Source organism: Oryctolagus cuniculus, chromosome 7, assembly GCF_051225735.1.
Source record: "Oryctolagus cuniculus isolate XC-2025 breed Fujian yellow rabbit chromosome 7, ASM5122573v1, whole genome shotgun sequence".
NCBI lineage: Eukaryota > Metazoa > Chordata > Mammalia > Lagomorpha > Leporidae > Oryctolagus > Oryctolagus cuniculus.
In genome coordinates, this window is record NC_142873.1 from 52,311,374 (window position 1) to 52,335,757 (window position 24,384).

Here is a 24,384-nt window from a genome sequence, read left to right on the forward strand (position 1 = left end):
ATTTTTATTTACCCATATGTACAGTTCTTGATGTTGTTCATGAGGTGAGACACATTTGCTAAACATGTGGAAGGGAATGAGGCTGAGAGAGTGTATACATATCTCTGAGGACCAGGAAGTAGACAAAGTCCCAACCTAGCCTCTTCTCTGTGCAGGAAGAGGAGATGAAATCTTTGCTGAGTGGTGATGAAATAGTGCTTATCCCATATACTGTCCTGTGATTCCTCCTACCCCTCCTCTAAGACCCTGCCTAATTTTGCTCACACTTCTCCAATGCTTTTCTTACCACCAGTTTTTTCTGTTCCTAGAAACCAAACCAAGGCTCTTTTGTAACCCTTCAAATTTCCTTTGACTATCATTTTTTTTCTGGCTAATATCCATTAAGTGTGTTCATTCAAGTTTCTCAAAAAGATGTTTCATAATGGCCGCCTCTATTTCCTTGCCTCCACTTCCTCTTTGAACCACATCAGGACCCCATCCTTTGCTGACAGCATTTGATCTAAAGTTACCATATTTGTCTCAGATGAAAATTTAGTGGACATTTTGGAATTGTCATCCTATTTACCACTCTGCATCTGTTGACACTAATCATCATTATTCTTTCTTTTTCCCTGCCCTCTCTTGTGTGGGTTCTGGATCATCACATTCTCCTGGTTTACCTCACTCCTATCTCAACTCTTTTTTCTTTTCTTTTTCTTACTTTCTTTTTTTTTGACAGGCAGAGTTAGACAGTGAGAGAGAAAGGTCTTCCTTCCCTTGGTTCACCCCACAAATGGCCGCTACAGCTGGCGTGCTGCACCAATCTGAAGCCAGGAGCGAGGTGCTTTCTCCTGGTCTTCCACGCAGGTGCAGGGCCCAAGCACTTGGGCCATCCTCCACTGCCTTCCCAGGCCACAGCAGAGAGCTGGACTGGAAGAGAGCAAAAGGGACAGAATCCGGCGCCCCAACCGGGACTAGAACTCAGGGTACCGGCACCACAGGCAGAGGATTAGCCAAGTGAGCTACGGCGCCAGCCTTCTTTTTCTTTTTAATGATTTATTTATTTATTTGAAAGTAAGAGTTACACACAGAAAGGAGGAGAGGCAGAGAAAGCAAATGAGAGAGGTCTTCCATCTGCTGGTTCACTCTCCAGTTGGCCACAGTGGCTGGATCTGCACCAATCTAAAGCTAGGAGCCAGGAGCGACTTCTGGGTCTCCCACACTAGCGCAGGGGCCTAAGGACTTGGGCCATCTCCTACTGCTTTCGCAGGCCATAGCAGAGAGCTTGATTGGAAGCAGAGCAGCCAGGACTCGAACTGGCTCCCATATGGGTTGCCAGCATTGCAGGCAGGGGCTTTTCCACAGCACCGGCCCCAACTCTTTCTTCTTTTTGAGTTCTTCTCCAATGCTTCCCAGATTCTAATCTCTTTCTCCTCATTCAGTGCTGCAATCACATAGGATAATATCCTATAAGTTTATTCATGTTGTTGCAAATGAACGGATTTCTTTGTTTTCCTTTTTGAAGGCCAAATATTATTCCATTCAATACATATGAGGGTACTTTGAAAAATTTATGAAAAATGGAATTAAAAATGTTTATTTTGATGCAAATTTTAGTTCTTGTCCTACTTAAGGTTTGAGAAAATACCAAGTGTTGAATATAATTACAATATTCAGATACTCGCAGAAACCCATATTTAGAAGACTCTACCCTCATTCTTCTCTTGTATTGTACCCAGACTTACAGACTAAAGTGATAGACTTTTATCCCACCAAAATATGTGCCACTCAAAATACATTTTATTGAATGATATGATATAGCAAAATACAACTGGGAAAGAAAGATGAAGATATTTATCATGCTGTCTTTTATTTCACTTGGCACATGACTGAATGGAATCAGAGTATTTCACACCCTGAGAGAAGCCATAAGCGAAAAAAAAACCAAAACAGATCATCAGCTTCAACTTTTGTATGGAAACTTTCTTTCCTTGGGGTGTGTGTGTGTGTGTGTGTGTGTGAATATAACCTTCGGATCATATGAGACTGAATAATGTTAATGTAAGAAGAGGTGGTTGTTAGTGAAATACAGTGACTTCCATCAGACTTGACTTCACGAAGTTTTCTCACAGAAAAGATGAAATTGTTTTGCCTTGAGTTAATGCATCCACTTCACATCTGTCAGAATCCTGGGGTGTGTATAAGCAGGAATGTGAAGATTCTTCAGATGCATGTCTGAGCAAGCACTGAGAACCTATCACATTTTTAAATTTAGAAATTAGATGGTGTTGAAGTCCTGGACAACCTGTTTATTTGATGATGTCTAATCTGTTAAAGTCATGACTAATTTCCTGGCCTCACACGGTGCTGGTGGCATCATCCTCCTGCTTTCTTCCACCCTTCAATGATGGGAATACAGTAGAATCTTAACTGATTTAACATAAAAAATGACAGCTCTTCTTGATCCCTCAAATTGCCATAATTACCCAAAAGCGCTGCAGAAAATCTATTTTTTCAGTATCCTAAAAATGAAAAAACCTTGGTATAAAGTCATAGAAATTCTTTTCATATGAAAGCCATTTAATTCATAACATTAATACTGGGGAAATTTTCCTCAAGAAAGCAGGAAGAAAATGAGAGTGTTGATATATAAAATTAAACCTGGTAATTTCTCCTTAACTACTATTGTTTACATTAAGAGATCATCAGGTTGGGACACTCTAGAAGCACATTAAAATTATAGTAGAGACAGGAAAGTACATAACTCTCAGGTCATTGGCAAGGTTTTACTGAAGAGTGTGAAGGTATACACAAAATATCATGAACATGACAGCAATAAATGAACAATTTAATGCATTGGTTCCTAAACCTTTCCACTCTGCAATGCAAGTGCCATTTTCCAAAATGACTAGAGTACAACTTGGCATGATAGAAGTCCAACACTCCTTGTAGATAAAACTAAACCTGTGCTATATAGCTATTAATTAGATACAAGCATATTTCTGCCCTGTGGTTTATAATTATAACCAAATAAATAATATAGTGAATTTAGGCAAAGAAAATAATTTCTGAAAAGTCTACTTGGTATTTTCAGAATCCTTAGAGAACTATAGAACTGGACCTTGCAAATGGGTAAGAGTGAGGGAGGTCACACAGCCAAAACCATGCCATGAGAGCCTTAAGGGGTCTCCACTGTTTCCTCTGAGGAGTACCAAAGGCTATACCTGCATCTTGCACCACCCTTACTCTGGTGGAGAAATCATTTCTACCTGGACTGCCAGAGGGAATCAGCCCTGCTCCCACTTCTCTGTCACACCAGTGCTCATGCCCAAGGTCTGGAAGAGAAACATCTGGTCACTAAATGCAGGTTAAGTGCTTACATCCATACCAAAGCAGAGGTTGAAATATCAAATATTTGGCTTTTTCAGCCTCCTTGGAGAGTAGTTCTGGCTGCCACCCAAACACATATAGTAGAAAAGAAAAGGTGTTCACATAGAGGGCAGAAAAAAACTTATTATGTTATGTTACTGTTGGAAGAATATGGTTTTCTGGTTAGTGAGATTTTGTTGTCTAAATTGTAACTTGATATAGTAAGTGTTTCTGCAATATTAGTGCATTTTTCACTCTAAAGTTGATTTAGAGTTCAAAACTTAGCTCTAGGTCTAAGGGTGGGAATTTTGTGTTGCGGCTAAGCCGCTTCTTGGGATGTCTGTGTCCCATTTGGGAGTGCCTGAATTTGAGTACTGGCTCCACTCCCAATTCCAGCTTCCTGCTAATGGGCACCACGGGGGGCAGTGGCGATGGCTCAAGAAGCTGGCTCCCTGCCACCCATGTAGTAAACTTGGATTGAATTCCTGGTTACTAGCTTCAGCTTGGCCCAGCCCCAGCTATTGCTGATATTTGGGAGTGAACCAGTGGATGGGAGGGCTCTCTGTCTGTCTGTCTCTATATCTCTCTGCTTTTCAAATAGAATAAATAAGCAAAACTTAGCTGTAAATACAATTCATGAATAAGTTATCCTTAAAAAGTAAAACCTTATCAAACACTTGTCTTCTTTCATTTAAAAAACCAAAAAATATAATTTGTTACTTTTATCTCTCAGAATTTTAACTTAAATAAATTTATTTCTATTAACAATTATATATTTAAAACAGTAAACAAATAGTAACCATTGTTATGATTCCATTGGTGTCTTAGACTCATTATCACTATTATTATTTGAGAGGACAAGAGATAGAGTGATAATGCAGCCATCTACTGTTCACTCCCCAAATGCCTGAAATAACTGCAAGGCTGGGACCAAAGCTGAGAGACAGGAACTCAGTTCAGGTTGTCTACATGGGTGGTAGAAATCTGATCACTTGGGTCACCACCTCTGCCTCCCAGGTCTGCACTAGCAGAAAGCTGGATTCAGGAATCAAAGCTGGTAATCAAATTCAAGTATTCTGATATAATATTTTGGCATCTTATCTGGTAGGCCAAATACCCATTCCTGGAGTCATTTTCTAAAAGATTTACTTACATATTTGAAAGGCAGAGTTACAAAGAGAGAGGGAGAGGGAGAGATCTTCCATCTGCTGGTTCATTCATCAAATGGCTGCACTGGCTGTAGCTGGGATGATCCAAAGCCAGGAGCTAGGAGCCAGTAGCCAAGAGTCAGGAGCCAGGAGCTTCTGCATCTCCACGTGGGTGCAGGGACCCAAAAACTTAAGCCATCTTCCACTGCTTTCCCAGGCACATTAGCAGGGAACTGGATTGGAAGTGTAGCAGCAGGGACTCAAACTGGCACCCATATGTGATGCTGACACTGTAGGTGGTGGCTTTACCTGCTATGCCACAGCACTGACCCCTAGACTCATTATTTTTAACTTTATACATGGTAGTTCTTGATATAGAAGGTATAGGAGATAGTTCCAGAAATTCATGTCTTTCTTCTAAATGCAGAGTATGAAGAATTACCATTATTAATGGATATACTTTTTGAGTTTGATTGAGATGGGTGGCATATCATGTTAAGTGAAATAAGCTAGACACAGAAGACAAATACGTCATGTCCTCCTTCATATGTAGAAGCCAAAAAAAAAATCCAACCAACCAAACAAAAATACATCAATCTGAACACAGAATGGTGATTACTAGAGGCTATGAAGAAGGTATGGAGGGTGGGCAGAGGGAGCTTGGATAGTGGTTACCAAATCAGATTTAGATCAAAGGAATAATTTCCTAGTGTTACACACCATAGTGGAGAGACTATAGCTAACAATAATCTAATAGATATTGTAAGAATAAACAGAAGGAGGAAGCTCCATGCCTCTAGCCTCTAATCATAAAGTAATGTTAGAGAAGGGGAAATGTTGATGACCCTGTTTTTTTTTTTTAATTTTTTTTTATTTTTATTTTTTGACAGGCAGAGTGGACAGTGAGAGAGAGAGACAGAGAGAAAGGTCTTCCTTTGCCGTTGGTTCACCCTCCAATGGCCGCCGCGGCCGGCACGCTGCGTCCGGCGCACTGCGCTGATCCGATGGCAGGAGCCAGGAGCCAGGTGCTTTTCCTGGTCTCCCATGGGGTGCAGGGCCCAATCACTTGGGCCATCCTCCACTGCACTCCCAGGCCACAGCAGAGAGCTGGACTGGAAGAGAGCAAAAGGGACAGAATCCGGTGCCCCAACCGGGACTAGAACCCGGTGTGCCGGCGCCGCTAAGGGAGGATTAGCCTAGTGAGCCGCGGCGCTGGCCGATGACCCTGTTTTGATCAAATTGTATACATGAACTTAAACATTTTCCTGTAGATCATAAATATGTATAATTGTTATTAATAAATTTTTAAATGATGGTTAAAGAACAAATCTGTTGATTAAAAAGAAACGGATGATATTTTGATGGTATCTTATTTAGTAGCAAACTATAGAAATGATCCCTGAAAGTATAGTCTTGATGGCATCTTATTTAATTAGTTTATGAAGTTAAAAATTTTTGGTTTGTTTTATTTTGTTTAAAGAATACAACTTCATGCATTTAATAGATATAGATTTGGGAACATAGTTATCTTCCCCCCACCTCCCTCCTACACATATTCATGCCTTTCTTCCTCCTCCCCTTCTTTTCCCCTCTTATTTTTTACAGAGATCAATTTTCATCTAATTTTTATACTCATAAGATTAACCCCACACTAGGAAGAGAGTTCACTGACTAGTATGAAGAAAAAAGGAGAAAAGAAGCAAACAAGAAAAACATTATTCCTCTACAGTCAAGGTAAGGGCTGTTCAAAATCATTGTATCTCAAAGTGTCAGTTTAACTCCCATAGATTACACTTTTTAAAAAGATTTATTTATTTATTTGAAAGGCAGAGTTACAGAGAGGCAAAGGGAGAGAGAGAGAGAGAGAGAGAGAGAGAGAGAGAGAGAGGTCTTCCATCCAATGGTTGACTCCCCAGATGGCCACATCGGTCAGAGCTGGGTTGATCCAAAGCCAGGAGCCAGGAGCTTCCTCCAGATCTCCACACAGGATTTTTTTCTTGGGAGGATCTTTATTACTGATTCAGTTTCTGTCTTGGTTATTGGTTTGTTTGGGTATTCTATGTCTTCATGACTCAATTTAGATAGGTTGTATATGTCTAGGAATCTATCTGTTTCTTCTAGGTTTCCCAACTTGTTGGCATACAGTTCTTCGTAGTAATTCCTGATGATTCTTTTTATTTCTGTGGTATCTGTTTCATTTCATTTTTCTTCTCTGATTTTGTCAATTTGGGTCTTCTCCTTCTTCCTCTTTTTCTTTCTTTTCTTTCTTTTTTTTTTTTTTTTGCTTAGTTGGGCCAAATGTCATTTTTTGCTTAGTTGGGCCAAGTTTCAATTTTGTTTATTATTTCAAAAAAAGCAACTCTTCATTTCATCAATCTTTTGTATTGCTTTTGGTTTCAATTTTGTTTATTCTTCCTTAATTTTAATTATTTCTTTCATCCTACTAATTTGGGGCTTGTTTTGTTGTTTTTCTAGGTCTTTGAGATGCATTGACAGCTCATTTATTTGATGACTTTCTAGTTTCTTGATGTGGGCACTAATTGCTATGAACTTCCCTCTTAACACTGCTTTGCTGTATTTCATAAGTTTTTTTTTTTGACAGGCAGAGTGGACAGTGAGAGAGAGAGAGACAGGGAGAAAGGTCTTCCTTTGCCGTTGGTTCACCCTTCAATGGTCGCCGCGGCCGGCGCGCTCCAGCCGGTGCACTGCACTGATCTGCAGGCAGGAGCCAGGTGTTTATCCTGGTATCCCATGGGGTGCAGGGCCCAAGCACCTGGGCCATCCTCTACTGCACTCCTGGGCCACAGGAGAGAGCTGGCCTGGAAGAGGGGCAACCGGGACAGAATCCGGTGCCCCGACCGGGTGTATTTCATAAGTTTTGATATGAGGTACTGTCATTTTCATTCCTTTCCAGAATTTTTTTGATTTCTCTTATAACACACTGTTCATTTTGAAGCATGTTGTTCAGTCTCTATGTGTTTGCATACATTCTTGAGATTCTTGAGTTGTTGGTTTTGAGCTTCAATCCATTGTGATCAGAGAAGGTGGATGTATGGTTTTGATTTTTTTGAATTTACTGAGACTTGCTTTATGGCCTATTGTATGGTCTATCTTAGAGAGAGTCCATGCACCAATGAGAAGAATGTGTATTCTGCAACTGTGGGGTGAAAAGTTCTATTAATATCAGTTAGGTCCATTTGGTCTATAGTGCCAATTAGCTCTGTTGTTTCTTTGATGATTTTCTATCTGATAGATCTATCCATTGATGAAAGTGGGATGTTGAAGTCCCCCATTACTATGTATCAAAGTCTATGTCTCCCTTTAGATCTGTTAACAGTTTTTTTAAATAGCTACTCTCTCTAATAGGGTGCATATACATTTATTATAGTCACATATTCCTGTTTATTGATCCTTTAATCATTACATAGTGCCTTTCTTTGTCTCTTTTAACAGTTTTTGAGTTAAAGTCTATTTTGTCTGATATTAGGATGGCTACACAGCCCTTTTCCCCATTATCATGGAATATCTTTTTCCACCCTTTCATTTTCAGTGTACATGTATCTTTGTTGGTTAGGTGCGTTTCTTGTAATAAGCAAATTGATGGTCTTGTTTTTTAATCCATTCTGCCAGTCTGTATCTCTTAACTGGAGAGTTGAGGCCATTTACATTCAGGTATCTCTTGATAAGTAACTACTTGATCCTGTCATTTTTCTGTGAGTATTCCTATTGTTTACTTTGGATTTCTTTTGTAATTTTACTGGTTTTCACTGCCTTTGTATTCTTTCTTGATGATGACTTTATGTGTTTCTGTGTGTAGCACATTCTTATGAATCTTTTGTAAGGCTGAATGAATGGTGACAAATTATTTCAATTTCTGTTTGTTGTGGAAGGTCTTTATTTCACCTTCATTCATAAATGAGAGTTTTGCAGGGCACAGTATTCTAGGTTGACAGTTTCTTTCTCTTACTCTTTGGACTATATTTTGACATTATCTTCTAGCCTGTGGGGTTTCTGATGAGAAGTCAGTTGTGAGTCTAATTGGAGATCCTCTGTTAGTAATCTGGCATTTTTCTCATGCACACTTTAGAATCTTTTCTTTATGCTTTACTGTGGAAAGTTTGAGTACAATGTGTCATGGTGAAGATCTCCTCTCATTATCTGTTAGGAGTTCTATGTGCTTCCTGTACTTGGACATTTGTTTCTTTCTCCAAGTTATGGAATTTTTTTCTGTAATTATTTTACTAAGCAGGTCTTCTAGTCCCTTCTCTTTTTCTACACCTTTAGTGTCGCTCCCCCTCTTCGTGGAGGAACGACACAGGACCCTGCGCTGTTCTTTTGTCTGCTCGGCCCTCCCCGGGTTTGCTGCTGGTTCTTCCCGGGTTGGCTACTATCCCTTCCACCTCCGTGGAAGGGCAGTTCCCCCTGGCCGCATTCCCCACTTCCGCAGGGGAGCGGCACACCGCCGGCCGGGTCTCTCGGGGGCTGCACGGGTGTTCCTTCAGCTAGATGTTCCCCATAGATGTTCCTGGTGCATGCCGTCTCTCTCCTCCTTTATAGTCCTCCTCCGCCAATCCCAACTCGGCTGCCCACACGCCGAGTACGCTGCTCTCCTCCAATCAGGAGCAAGTCCTACAGTTAATTGGTTGAACTGGAGGCAGCTGTGCGGAAGCTGTTTACTTCTCTCCCAGCGCCATATTGTGGGAGAGCAGATGCATAGAATAAGTCTCAATTCCAGTAACAGTCTAGTCCGAGCTGCTCCCCACACTTTAGAAACTCTTAAGACCCATATGCTGGACATTATTCCAAGATTTGTCTTCTAACTCAGATATTCTTTCTTCTGTCTCATCAAATATGTTGTTACAGGTTTCCACTGCATTTTTTATTTAATCAATTGAATTCATCATTCTAGTATATCATTTTGATTTTTCTTTAAAAATCTCAGTTTCATGGAAAAATTTTCATTCGTATCATATATGGTTTTCTTTAGTTGATGGATTCGATTCTAATTCTTTTGAGTAAAACTATGGCTAATTTTTTGAATTCCATTTCTGGTATTTCCTCAGTATCTTCATCTTCACATTCTAATATTGAAATGTTGTGTACCTTTGAGGGGGTCATAGTGTCTCCTTTTTTCTTGTTTCTTAAAGTTCTGCATTTAGTTTTAGGCACTTGTAGAATTTTTTTTCCCCTCTGATGGCTTTTATCTTTGAGCTATGCCTCTGTGGCTTAGATGACTGTCTACCCATTAAGTGAATACCAAGAGGTGTGTGGTGAGTGTGGCCAAGGAGCTCTGGTCAGTGCTCCAGGATGGGGTGAGTATCCAGGGTAACACCCAACTTGGGCATGGTAGCTCTTTTCTGGTTAACTGGTCAACAAAGTTGACCACTCCTTCTCCTCCAAGCTGAGGAATTCCCAGTGCTAGCCCTCATTGTGTTAAACACTCATCTGTACCACCTTATGAGCCACACATGAACTACTGTGGTTGACCCTGCCAACTGAGTGGAGAGCAACCAAAATAATTGCTGGGTGCATGCACGTGAGCTGGAGCAGCTGCTACCTGCCCATGTCCAAAAATGGTACCAGTCCTCCCACTGCTTGCTGCAGGTTGCTGTTGTAGCAGCAGGGAGAAGGGGAGAGGGAGAAATGTGCCACTTTTACCCTCGCTCTGGGTGAGCGGCGCCCCGCTGTCCTGAGTGATCCAGGCTGGACTTGAAAAGATGCAGCTCAGAAAATTTATACTTATTAAATAAAAGTGAAAAAAAGATATTTGGAATAGTACTGGACACATAAGCATTCAATAAATGTTACAAAACACTGCTTGCCTGCTTCATCCAGCCTGTACCACATATCCTGTCTCTTTGCACCTACCCACAATGGCATTTATTCAGCCCCTCTTTCTCATCAGCATCCCTCAGCCTTCTGGGCCTCTGTATAAGCTGTTTCCACTCTTGCTTCTATGGAAATATCTTCCTAGGAAAAAGTCCTTGAACTCCCAGAGTTAAATCAGCTCATATTAATGGGTACCCCTACTTCAGCTGCAATTGCTCAATAGTATTAATGTTTGTCTTTCTATATGAACTCTAAACTCCACGAAAGTGAACACTATGTTTTTTCCTTATCATTGTATCCTCACCTACAAAGTTCCTGGCATACAATAGATGTATAATAAACACATATATAAAAAAGGTGCAGTTCACTAAGCTCTCCCTCCTGCTGTATCAACAGCAGTGTAGGCTCATGCAATCCTATATCACCTGGCTTGCAAGGGCAGGTGCCTGTTGCTCCCCGTCTTCGTGGAGGAACGACACAGGACCCTGCGCTGTTCTTTTGTCTGCTCGGCCCTTCCCGGGTTTGCTGCTGGTTCTTCCCGGGTTGGCTGCCGACCCTTCCATCTCCGTGGAAGGGCGGCTCCCCCTGCCACTTTCCCCACTTCCGTGGGGAGCGGCACACCGCCGGCTGGCTCTCTCGGGGGCTGCTCAGATGTTCCTCAGGTATTCCTGGTGCATGTTGTCTCTCTCCTCCTTTATAGTCCTCTTCCACCAATCCCAACTCTGCTACCCACACGCTGAGCACGCTGCTCTCCTCCAATCAGGAGCAGGATCAGCTCCTGCAGGTTATTGGTCGAACTGGAGGCAGCTGTGTAGAAATTGTTTACTCCTCTCCCAGCGCCATATTGTGGGAGAGCAGATGCATAGAATAAGTCTTAATTCCAGTAACTTAGTCTAGTCCGAGTTGCTCCCCACAGGTGCCTTCTTCCCCAGATCCAAGCTGCCGGATCTTTATTGTCTCATTGCACCTTGCTGTATATTGGCACTTTTTGCACAGCTCTGGGCTACTTCTATTGCTTTAGGAATATCTCCCACTGCATTTTCTGCTGTGGCTTTTCCCTGAGAGTGTACATTCTCTACTTTTTTAGTATCAATTTTGCCCTGTCTCTAATCTGCCATTTTGGAACCCCTCTGAAGTTACTGGTTATTAGAATGAAAATTTTCTGATGTCATGGTACATAGGATTACTATGGTTATGACTCATTCATTTTCTTTATATATATTTAAGGCATCTTTACCATGTACTAAGTATCAGTATGATGAATTAAATATGATCTCTACCTTCAAGAGATTCCAGGTAATTGCAGGACACAGATAATTTAACAAGCACAATATTGATGCTAATTCATTAGAAATGTATAATTTCTTGAGGTGTCCAATTAGTTTACTAACTTCACTTTAGTGACCCAAATGAAAGCATAAGGTCTTATGTACAATAGTAAAGTCCTTTTAGTAGACTAAACACAAATTATTCATACATTTTCCAGTGTGTGCTTTTGTTAAACCAGGCTGGTATTATTTTTGACACTGACAGTTATTCAACTTTTTTTTTTTTTTTTTTAAACTTTTATTTAATGCATATAATTTTCCAAAGTACGACTTATGGATTACAATGGCTTCCCCCCCATACCGTCCCTCCCACCCACAACCCTCCCCTTTCCCACTCCCTCTCCCCTTCCATTCACATCATGATTCATTTTCGATTATCTTAATATACAGAAGATCAGCTTAGTATACATTAAGTATGGATTTCAACAGTTTGCTCCCACACAGAAACATAAAGTGAAAAATAATAGATGATTTTTTTTAAATGATGATGAAATCAGAGCAGACCTATTGTCATGTTTAATCCCAGTGAGAGTCAAGTTGGGAATTGATAATTTCTTTTTTTTTTTTCTTCTTTTTTTTTTTTTAACAGAGGATCAGTTTAGTATGCATTAAGTAAGGATTTCAACAGTTTGCACCCCCATAGAAACACAAAGTGAAATATATTGTTTGAGTACTCGTTATAGCATTAAATCTCAATGTACAGCACATTAAGGATAGAGATCCTACATGAGGAGTAAGTGCACAGTGACTCCTGTTGTTGACTTTACCAATTGACACTCCTGTCTATGGCATCAGTAATCTCCCTATGCTCCAGTCATGAGTTTCCAAGGCTATGGAAGCCCTCTGAGTTCTCCGACTCTTATCTTGTTTAGACAAGGTCATAGTCAAAGTGGAGGTTCTCTCCTCCCTTCAGAGAAAGGTACCTCCTTCTTTGATGACCTGTTCTTTCCACTGGGATCTCACTCGCAGAGATCTTTTGCCAGAGTGTCTTGGCTTTCCATGCCTGAAATACTCTCATGAGCTTTTCAGCCAGCTCCGAATGCCTTTAGGGCTGATTCTGAGGCCAGAGTGCTATTATTCAACTTTGTAACATAAGAATAGAATATTTCTTAATGTCATTTAATCCTCCGTTCATTTTTTTTCTAATCTAATTTCCTATGAAAGGAATCCCTTGGTATACCCTTAATTCAGTCAAATTGATCTAAAGTTATTTTTCTAAACACATTACACCCTGGTGCCTTTGCTTGTGCTATTTGCTTACCCTGGCGTTCCTTTGCAGTCCATCAAAATCTTGCTTCTTCTACAAAATCCAGCTTGAGTATCATTCAATTAGTAATTCATTTAAGTCTGTTAAACTAGAATTTTGCTTATCCATTTACTGTATTATTCATTTAATTATTCCTTGGCTATGATTATTTATTTACAATTCAACTTACCTATTAATTTATGTTTCTTGAAGGCAAGAGACTGTATCTTTGTTCACCTCAGTCTCTCTCTCTCTCTCTCTCTCTTTTTGGTATGCAATGCATTTGAGTATTCATCCAAATATAGTATCCTACCTGTACTTAATGAGAGGAGAATTCCAACTTTACAGAGTTTGGTGACCTAAAGAGAGAAACACATGGATATAAGAACAAAGGCATAGTATAATCCTATGACCCAGTAAAGAGGGCAGAAATGTGGGGCATTGGCGGGCACAGGGTGAAGGGGGACACTTGTGCCACACTGCCAAGGCATCATCATTGGGAATACAGGTTCAGTTAGACACCAGGGTTATGATAGGACCTTGGGCCAGAATAAGTAACTAATTATTAAAGGTCCACTAGCCTGGAGAGCAGGTGGGTTGTTAAGTTCTCTGCCTTAGATAGGCACTGAATGGATGGGGAAGTTAGAATTTCATAGTGGCTCTTGATGGGTGAGCCAATGGTTGTGCTAATGAGGATCAGTATGCATGATTTTAAGCTGGAAGGTGATAATTAACAACAATGTTTGGAGGAGAATAACTAAGGGTAATGTGGAATAGTGATAACCTAGAAGTAGGCTATTGGAAAAGTCTTGAGGTGAGCAATGGAGTATTATATTGAAAAGAAGGCAACAGAAATAGAAAAGGGCTACTGTTGGCATCCCATGTTGGACTGCTGGTTCATGTCCTGCTCTTCTAATTCAGCTTCTTGCTAATGCTTCTGGAATGACAGAAAAGGTGACCAAGTATGTGGACCGCTGCTCCCCATGTGGGATGTGTGAGGGAGTTTCTGGCTCCTGGTTCATCTTGGCCCAGATCTGGCTATTATAGAAATTTAAGGAGTGAAGCAATAAGTGGAAGATCTATCTTTATATCCCTGTATTTCTGTTCCTTCAAGTAAATAAACTATACACTATAGCTTTACAATATAACTTTGTCAAGAAATGTGATACTTATAACTATGTTCTTTCCAACATTATTTTGACTCTGCTGGGGTCTTTTGTAGTTCTATATGAATTTTAAGATATACTTTTTCAATTTATATGGAAAATGCCATTGGAATTTTGAGAGGGATTGCATTGATCTATAGTTTGCTTTGGGTATTTATGAACACCTTAATTATCCAAATCCATAAACATGTATGACTTTCTGTTTATTTGTGCTTTGATTGGCATTTTGTAGTTTTTTTCACAAGCCCACTACTAGTGTTTATTAAGAAATTATGTTAAGTGAGCTGACAAATATATAATATTTTGGTCAAAGTATATTAGCTTTACATTTTGTTTTCTCATTTTGATAGCTGAAAAGTAAGTATTTTTTCCTTTTTTAACTTTTATTTAATGAATATAAATTTCCACAGTACAGCTTATAGATTACAATGGCTTCCCCCCATAATGTCCCTCCCACCCACAACCCTCCCCTCTCTCACTCCCTCTCCCCTTCCATTCACATCAAGATTCATTTTCGATTCTCTTTATATACAGAAGATCAGTTTAGCATACATTAAGTAAAGATTTCAACAGTTTGCTCCCACACAGAAACATAAAGTGAAAAATACTGTTTGAGTACTAGTGATAGCATTAAATCTCAATGTACAGCACACTAAGGACAAAGATCCTACATGAGGAGTAAGTGCACAGTGACTCCTGTTGTTGACTTAACAAAATGACACTCTTGTTTATGGCATCAGTAATGACCCTAGGCTCTTGTCATGAGCTGCCAAGGCTATGGAAGCCCCCTGAGTTCACTGACTCTGATCATATTTACAAGGCCATGGTCAAAGTGGAAGTTCTCTCCTCCCTTCAGAGAAAGGTACCTCCTTTTTTGATGACCCGTTCTTTCCACTGGGATCTCACTCACGGAGATCTTTCATTTAGGGTTTTTTTTTTTTTTCCCCAGAGTGTCTTGGCTTTCCATGCTTGAAATACTCTCATGGGCTTTCAGCCGGATCCGCATGCCTTAAGGGCTGATTCTGAGGCCAGAGTGCTGTTTAGGACATCTGCCATTCTATGGGTCTGCTGTGTATCTCACTTCCCATGTTGGATCATTCTCTCCCTTTTTTATTCTATCAGCTAGCATTTGCAGACACTATTCTTGTTTACGTGATCCCTTTGGTTCTTAGTCCTGTCATTATGATCAATTGTGAACAGAAATTGATCACTGGGACTAGTGAGATGGCATTGGTACATGCCACCTTGATGGGATTGAATCGGAATCCCCTGGTATGTTTCTAACTCTACCGTTTGAGGTAAGTCAGCTTGAACATGTCCCGAATTGCACATCTCTTCCCTCTCTTATTCCCACTCTTAATATTTAACAGCGATCACTTTTCAGTTAAGTTTCAGCACTTAAGAAGAATTGTGTATTGATTACAGTATTCAATCAAAAGTATTAAGTAGAACAAACAAAAAAAATACTAAGAGGGATAACATATTAAGTTGCTCATCAACAGTCAGGGTGAGGGCTGATCAAGTCACCGTTTCTCATAGTATTCATTTCACTTTAACAGGTTTCCTTTTTGGTGCTCAGTTAGTTGTCACCTATCAGGGAGAACAAGTGGTATTTGTCCCTTTGGGATTGGCTTATTTCACTCAGTATAATGTTTTCCAAATTCCTAACAGGGATCACTTTTCAGTTAAAATTTAAACACCTAAGAATAATTGTGTGTGTAATTGTGTGGCATTTTGTAGTTTTTAGTGTAGAGATCCTTCACTTCCTCTGTTAAACTTATTCCTGAGTATTTCATTATTTTGATGCTACTATAAATGGTGTGGTTTTAATTTCATTTTAAGGATGGCTTGTTATTAGTGTACAAAAGGTTGCTTTTTTTAACTTTTATTTAATGAATATAAATTTCCAAAGTACGACCTATGGATTACCATGGCTTCCCCCCCATACCGGCCCTCCCACCCACAACCCTTCCCCCTCCCACTCCCTCTCCCCTTCCATTCACATCAAGATTCATTTTTGATTATCTTAATATACAAAGATCGGGTTAGTATACATTAAGTAAGGATTTCAACAGTTTGCTCCCACACAGAAACATAAAGTGAAAAATAATAGATGATTTTTTTTAAATGATGATGAAATCAGATCAGACCCATTGTCATGTTCAATCCCAGTGAGAGTCTAGTTGGGAATTGAGTGGATAGTGAGAGAGAGAGACAGAGAGAAAGGTCTTCCTTTTTGCTGTTGGTTCACCCTCCAATGGCTGCCGCGGCTGGCGCGCTGCTGCCGGAGCACTGCGCTGATCCGAAGGCAGGAGCCAGGTACTTATCCTGGTCTCCCATGGGGTGCAGGGCCCAATCACTTGGGCCATCCTCCACTGCACTCCCTGGCCACAGCAGAGAGCTGGCCTGGAAGAGGGGCAACTGGGACAGAATCCAGCACCCCGACCGGGACTAGAACCCGGTGTGCCGGCGCCGCAAGGCAGAGGATTAGCCTAGTGAGCCGCGGCACCGGCCCAAAAGGTTGCTTTTACATGTTGACTTTTGTATGCTTCAACTTTACTTAATTTGCTTATAAGTTCTAGTAGTTTTTGGTGGCGTCTTTAGGTTTCTATATGTAAGACTTGTGATCTGCAAACTAGGACTATTTTATTTCTTGCTTTATGATTTGGATGGTTTTAATTCTTCTTATGGCCTAACTGCTCTGGAGGTCTTCCAGTAATATATTGCATGGAAGCAAGGAGAATAGATGCCCTTTTATTTGACCAAATCTTTTAGAAAAAATTTCCGATTTTTCCTATTGATTTTTATGTTTGTTTTATATTTGTCATAGATGACCTCTATTGTATTGACTTAAGATCCTTCTATACTTATTTTATTGAGAGGTTTTATTATGAATGGATTCTAAACTTTGTTAAATATTTTTCTGCATCTGTTGAGAACTTCTAGTAGATTTCATCTTTCAATCTGTTGATCTGGTGTATCACATGATTGATTTGTATATGTTGAAACCACCTTTCATTGCAGGAATAAATCCTAATTGGTAGTGGTATATAAATTTTGCGATGCTGTTGGATTTAGTTTGCCAGAATTTTGTCAAGAATTTTTGCACTAAGGATATATAAATGATTAAGAAGAACAAATTAGAAATTTTGGAGGTGATAAGTTAAATCATTGAAACCAAAAAATATGATTGAGGGCTTCATGGGACAATAGATCAAGTGAAGGAATGAATTTCTTGTCTGGAGGACAAGTCTTTTGAAGTGACTCAACCATACAAAAATAAAGCGAAAGGAATGAAAAAATCCTACCTGAAATATGGGATACCATTACATGATCATTTCTTTCTATTACAGGGATTCCTGAAGGAGAAGAGAAGGAAAAAACATTGAGGATTTGCTAAATGAAACAATGTTTGAAAATTATGCAGGTCTTGAAAAGACATGGACATCAGGATACAGGTAGCTCAAGGACTTCAAGTAGACTCAATTAAAAAAACATCTCCAAGATGTATTGTGATCAAATTGTCAAAATTAAGGACAAGAAGAGAACCTTAAAGAAAGAAAAAAATATCAAATTGAATATAAAGGAAAACCAATTAGACTAAGAGCAGACATCTCTGCAGAGATAAATAACCACAAGAGAATGGGATGATACATAAATTTTCTTAAAAGAAAAAAATTCTTTGGGGCTGGTGTTGTGGAATAGCAGGTAAAGCCACTGCCTTCAATACCAGCATCCCATGTGGGCACTGGTTGGTTTCCCAGAAGCTCCACTTCTGATTCAGCTCTTTGCTAATAGCCTGGGGAAAGCAGTAGAAAACGACCCAACTATTTGGGCCCCTGCTGCTAACCTGGGAACCTTGGAGGAGGCTCTTGGTTCCTGGCTTCAGCTTGGCCCAGCCCTGGCTGTTGCAGCCTTCTGGGGAGTGAACCAGTGAATGGGAGCTCTCTCTGTTGATCCCTCTTTTTATCTAATTCTGACTTTCAAATAAATAAATAAATCAAAAAATATTTCCAAGCAGGAATATTATCTCCAGAGAAGTTATCCTTTGGAAGAGAAGGAGAAATTAGGTATTTTCCTCCAGACCACCTTACAAGAAATTGTATTTCACCACCGCCAGACCAGCCTTACAGGAAATTCTAAAAGGATTCCTACATTAGAAGTGAACAAGGAAACATATGACACTACCAAATTCACTAACAGACAAGAATAAATCAGTGACCAGTCAACAAAATGACAAATGTTAGTCTTTATATATCAATACTAACCTTGAATGTAAATAGATTAAATTATCCTACCAAAAATTTTAGGTTGGCCAAATGGATTACAAAAAATCAGACCTGACTACATACTGCTTATAAGAAACTCACTTCACTAATAAAGATACAGATAGATTTGAAGTTAAGGGCTGGGAAAAGATACAGGCAAATGGAAACCAAAATTTAGTAGGAATAGCTATGCTCATATCACATAAAACAGACTTTAAATCAAAAAGTAAAAAGATACAAAAGGAAGTTATATTGATAAAAGCTCAATTCTCTAAGAAGATGTAACAGTAATAAACATAAACAATCCCAAAACAAGAACACACAGATATTACACTTAAAGAGAGAGATTGACACCAATACAATAATAGTGGTTGACTTCAACATCCCTCTGCTATTAAAGAATAGATGTTCCAGACAGAAGATAAACAAAGATACATCAGACTTGAACCATATTATTGAACAAATGGACCTGACAGAAATTTACAGGACATTTTACCCAACAGGTACAGAATAACATTTTTCTCATTAGCACATGGAACGTTTTCTATGACAAATCAATATATTAAGCCATAACTCAAGTCTCAGTAAATTAAAAAAAATTTGAAATCATATCTTTTTCTCATATCACAAAGAAATGAAATTAGAATTCAACAAAAAAGAACAATAGAACATTTAGAAATATAATGAAATTAGTTGCATACTACTGAGTGATCCATAGATCATAATAGAAATTAAACAGGAAATCTAAAACTTTCTCAAAATAAATGAAAATGAAAACACAATATATCAAAACCTGTGTGACACCGCAAAAGCAGTAATTAAGAGGGATGTTTAGAGCATTAAGTGCTTATATTAAAAAAGAGCAATGTCTCAAATAAATTATCCAACAATGTGTCTTGAAAACAGTAAAACAAGAATAAATCTAATTTAAAATTAGCAGGGTATAAGAAATAAGGTCAGAAAATAAATAAGTAAAATTGGAACAAAGGATCAAGAACAAAAGCTGGTTTTGGGTAGATAAAACAGTATATCAGACCAACAAAGAATTAAAGAGAAAAAAATTCAAATAAATAAAATTAGAGTTGAAATGGAGACATTACAAGCAACACCACTTAAATGCAGTCTGTGTTAGCCTAATTATTATTCCTTTATATATAACTCAATGCTTTTATATTTTTTGCACTTAAGAATCCCTCCTTGTCCTTAACTTTTGACAATTAGACTATAAAATGTCTTGGAGAAGGTAATTTTTGGTTGAGTCTGCATGGGGTCCTTTGGGTTTCCTGTATCTGGATATCCACATGCCTTTTATTACATAGGAAAATTTCAACTATTTTATGTAGCAGTTTCTAAATGCCTTTTCCTTCTCTTTTTTCTCAGAAATTCATATAATGCACATATTTTGTGATTTAATGGTACATCATATTCGAAGTAGGTTTTCTTAATTCTTTTTTTTTCATTTTATTTATATGTGACTGGGTTATTTCAATAGGCTTTGTCCTTTTCTTTGTTTTATTTATTCTGCTGTCAAAATCATTATATTTTTATTTCATTAATTGAAGTTTTCAGCTTCAAAATTTCTGTTCAGAATTTTTAATGATTTCTATCTTCATAGTGAATTTTTTATTCATCTCACCCATTTCCCCCCTCATTTCTTTTTTCTTTCTTTCTTTTTTTTACAGGCAGAGTTAGACAGTGAGAGAGAGAGAGAGAGACAGAGAGAAAGGTCCGAAGCCAGGAGCCAGGTGCTTCCTCCTGGTCTCCCATGAGGTGCAGGGCCCAAGCACTTGGGCCAACCTCCACTGCCTTCTCGGGCCACAGCAGAGAGCTGGACTGGAAGAGGAGCAACCGGGGCAGAATCCAGCGCCCCAACCAGGACTAGAACCCAGGGTGCTGGCGCCACAGGTAGAGGATTAGCCAAGTGAGCTGCGGTGCCGGCCCTCCCCGCCCCATTTCTTTAAACTATCTGTATTTCCTGGTATCATGTTGAATTTTCTTAGGATCATTACTATGAATTCTATTTCTGGCATTTTATAGAATTTTTTGTAAAAGCAAATATTATGTGATTGCAAGTCACTATGCAATAGGTATATAAACAGAGGTTATGCAGTGTTGGTATGCTGTTTCTTATGTACCTGTATGTATGTATGAAAACATAGTGTGTATGTTTTTCCTCCTCTATATTTTCCTTTAAATATTGATTGTATCACTTCAGATTTTTTAACATGGAAAATATTTATTTTTAACTAAATTGTACATATTTATGGACTATAGAGTAACATTTCATTATATGTATACAAGCCATACTGATCAAATCAAATTAATCAACATTTCATCTTCTTTGGTGTTACTTTATGCTTGGAATCTTGGAGCTCTTTTCTTCTATTTTCTCATAAAATACATAATAGTTTATTATGAACTATAGTCACCCCATTTTGCTGTGCAATATTAGAAACTTGGGCCCTTAGTTTAATTAATTTGATACTCATTATCCAAACTCACTGTATCCCCTACTTTCCCTCCCAGGCTCTAGTAATCACTATTCTGTGTTCAAATTAAGTTTTCTTTAACTTCAACATATGAAGAAAAATGTATGGTATTTTCCTTTCTGTGTTTGACTTACTTCATTAACATTTCTTCCAATTCCATCAATTTTGCTGCAAGTGACAGGATTTCATTCTTTTTTATGGTTGAATAATGTTCTATTGTGTGCCTATACCTCCTTTTCTTTATCCTTTCACCTTATGATAGACAGCTTGGTTGATATCATATCTGCCTATTGTGAATGCTGCTACAATAAGCAAGGAAGTGCAGGTAACTCTATTGCAATAATTTCAGGTCTTTTTGGTATATACTCAGTGAAGGGGTTGCTGGTTATATAGAAGTCCTATTTCTAGATTTCAAATGAATCTTCATACTATTTTGGATAGTGGCTATGCTAATTTCTACTCCCACAGCACTGTATTCTGCATTATGCTGAGCATTATGCTAAGAGCTCAGTAGCTCTTCAAAAGTGTACTAAATTCAGTTTATGAATAAATGAGCCTTATTGCACTTATAGATTAAACCATATGATACATTTTGTACAAAATCCAGCATATTTTTGCCAACGAAATTTAAAGGATTGTTTGAAATTTGGAAAATCACATAACTGTACTGAGCCTAAAATGTAGTCCATCAGATGAAAAATGGGGTCTAAATTTACCCCAGCAATTAGAGTATGAGATGTGGATTCTATGGCCCAAAAGTCATTGAGTGAGTAATCAAATTAAAAACAATGAGATTGATTGCATTTTTTTACCTTAATTTAAAAAAGTATATTAATATTTAAAGATAATTTAAGGTGCATTGGGACTATTCAAAATGCACTACTTACACAATTGTTAAAAGAATTTGAAATTCTACTCCTTCCTTTTAGAGAAGGGATTATCAACTGCTAAAAGCTGATTTCCTTTGGAAGAAAGAATCATCTCAAACCTACAAGACCATATCTGCCTCTTAGTAGGTCAATGTATGTCCATGTTTGCTACATTCTGCTGTTTTTCCACAAATATTATTTATTGAAATGTAAATATGTTGTCCTACCATTCACTCTAATTCAAACACTTTACCATCTCCCCATTTCTCTAAATGTAATGGTCACACACAAATACCATGAGGGAAAAGGGAGGATGAAGAAAAGTGAGGAAATGGAGCAGTAAAAGCCAAGTAACCCATTTCAGGGTTTTATTGAATACGGGCACTTCAGTCCAATCATTTTCTATGCGTTTGCCATCTGAATGACATCACCACAGCGAGACTAAAAACTCAGGATTCAAATATGAATGCTGTGTGTAAAAAGTCTTTAAGGTATTCTATGTTGGATCTAACATTCTGACAGAGAAAAATTAGATGGCAGGAAGACAGATGTGAGATCCTGGGGTACAAGGTCTAATTTCCAATGTATTAAGTGGTATACCAAAAATTTTCTTTGTAATAACAAAGTCTAATCATTTCCTTTGCCTGTGTGCTATTTTTCTATTGCATCATTTATGTGGGAACATAGTGAGCCATAGGATGTATTTCCAACATATCCTGACTTCACCCAGGTGATGAAGTTAAATGTAGTAAGAAAAATAAATAGCAAGAGTTTTAAAAAACATTCTTTTTAATGATTTCTTGATTTCTACAGCTGAATGGTGCTGTAAAAATTGTCCAGAATGAAAATGTACTATATATTTTTCTAAAAATAAACTGGAAGGAAAGATTTTAAATGTTTTCACCACAGAGAATGATTACTATTTCAGAAAATGTATATGTTTACCCTAACTGGACATCACACAATGTATAAATATACCTAAATGTCACAGAGTACCATGTAGATATGCACATTTTAATTTCAGTTAAAAATAAAAAATATTATTCATATAATTACTGTTCCAATCCTACCCCAACTATGTCTTAAGAATATAATTTCCTTTAGATACATATTTGTTTTAAACATTTCTAAATTTAGGTAGGTAATAGTTTTTATTTTTAAGAGGAATTTGGATTTGAAGAAAAATTGAGCAGAATATGCCAAGGGTTGCCATATGTTCTCTCTTGTTCTTGTTGTTCCCACTATGTGTATTATTATTAATAGTTATGTGGTAACTTGTTTCAATTGATAAACCAGTGTTGGTACACTACTACTAAATAAAGTCCATAGCATACATTAGGGTACACTCGTGATGTTGCAAAGTTCTGTATCTTTATTTTAACTTCTATTTAATAAATATAAATTTCCAAAGTACAACTTTTGGATTATAGTGGCTTTTTCTTCCCATAACCTTCCTCCCAACTGCAACCATCCCATCTCCCACTCTCTCTCCCATCCCATTCATGTAAAGATTCATTTTCAATTATCTTCATATACAGAAGATCAATTTAGTATATACTAAGTAAAGAATTCAACAGTTTGCACCCACACAGAACACAAAGTGTAAAATACTGTTTCAGTACTAGTTATACTGTTAATTCACATAGTACAACACAATAAGGACAGAGATCTAACATGGAGAGTAAGTGCACAGTGACTCCTGTTGTTGACTTAACGATTGACACTCTTATTTATGGCGTCAGTAATCACCCGAGGCTCTTGTCATGAGTTGCCAAGGCTATGGAGGCCTTTTGAGTTTGCCAACTCTGATCTTATTTAGACAAGGCCATAGTCAAAGTGGAAGTCCATTCCTCCCTTCAGAGAAAGGTACCTCCTTCTTTGATGGCCCATTCTTTCCATTGGGATCTCACTCACAGTGATCGTTCATTTAGGTTATTTAGTTGTTGTTGTTGTTGTTGTTGTTGTTGTTTGCCATAGTGTCTTAGCTTTCCATGCCTAAAATACTCTCATGGGCTTTTTATCCAGATTTGAATGCCTTAACAGCTGATTCTGAGGCCAGAGTGCTGTTTAGGACATCTGCCATTCTATGAGTCTGTTGTGTATCCCTCTTCCCATGTTGGATTGTTCTCTCCCTTTTTTTATTCTATTGGTTAGTATTAGCAGACACTAGTCTTGTTTATGTGATCCCTTTGACTCTTAGACCTATCAGTATGATCAATTATGAACAGAAATTGATCACTTGGACTAGTGAGATGGCATTGGTACATGCCACTTTGATGGGATTGAATTGTAATCCCCTGGTATGTTTCTAACTCTACCATTAGGGATAAGTCTGATTGAGCATGTGCTGAACTGTACATCTCCTCCCTCTCTTATTCCCACTATTATATTTAACGGGGATCACTTTTCAATTAAATTTAAACACCTAGGAATTATTGTGTATTAATTAAAGAGTTCAACCAATGGTATTAAGTTGAACAAAAAAATACTAAAAGGAATAAAGTATTAAGTTGTTCCTCGATAGTCAGGACAAAGGCTGATCAAGTCATTGTTTCTCATGGTGTCCATTTCACTTCATCAAGTTTCCTTTTAGATGCTCAGTTAGTTGTCACTGATCAGGGAGAACATATGATATTTATCCCTTTGGGACTCACTTATTTCACTCAGCATGATGTTTTCCAGATTCCTCCATT

The 24,384-nt window shown here is 38.3% G+C and overlaps 1 long non-coding RNA gene and 1 pseudogene across 1 annotated transcript in view; both read right to left on the reverse strand.

Annotated features, from left to right (window-relative positions):
* Window positions 1-1,073: 1,073 nt before the first annotated feature.
* Window positions 1,074-24,384, reverse strand: part of LOC149125562 (uncharacterized) — a 122,707-nt gene continuing 99,396 nt past the window's right edge. The window contains exons 2-4 of the long non-coding RNA XR_016210710.1: window positions 13,213-13,258; window positions 3,249-3,314; window positions 1,074-1,423 (exon numbers count right to left, since the gene is read on the reverse strand). This is a non-coding gene — a long non-coding RNA (uncharacterized LOC149125562). The remainder of the gene's footprint in view (window positions 1,424-3,248; window positions 3,315-13,212; window positions 13,259-24,384) is intronic.
* LOC127493774 (small nucleolar RNA U3) lies at window positions 5,825-5,911 on the reverse strand (annotated as a pseudogene).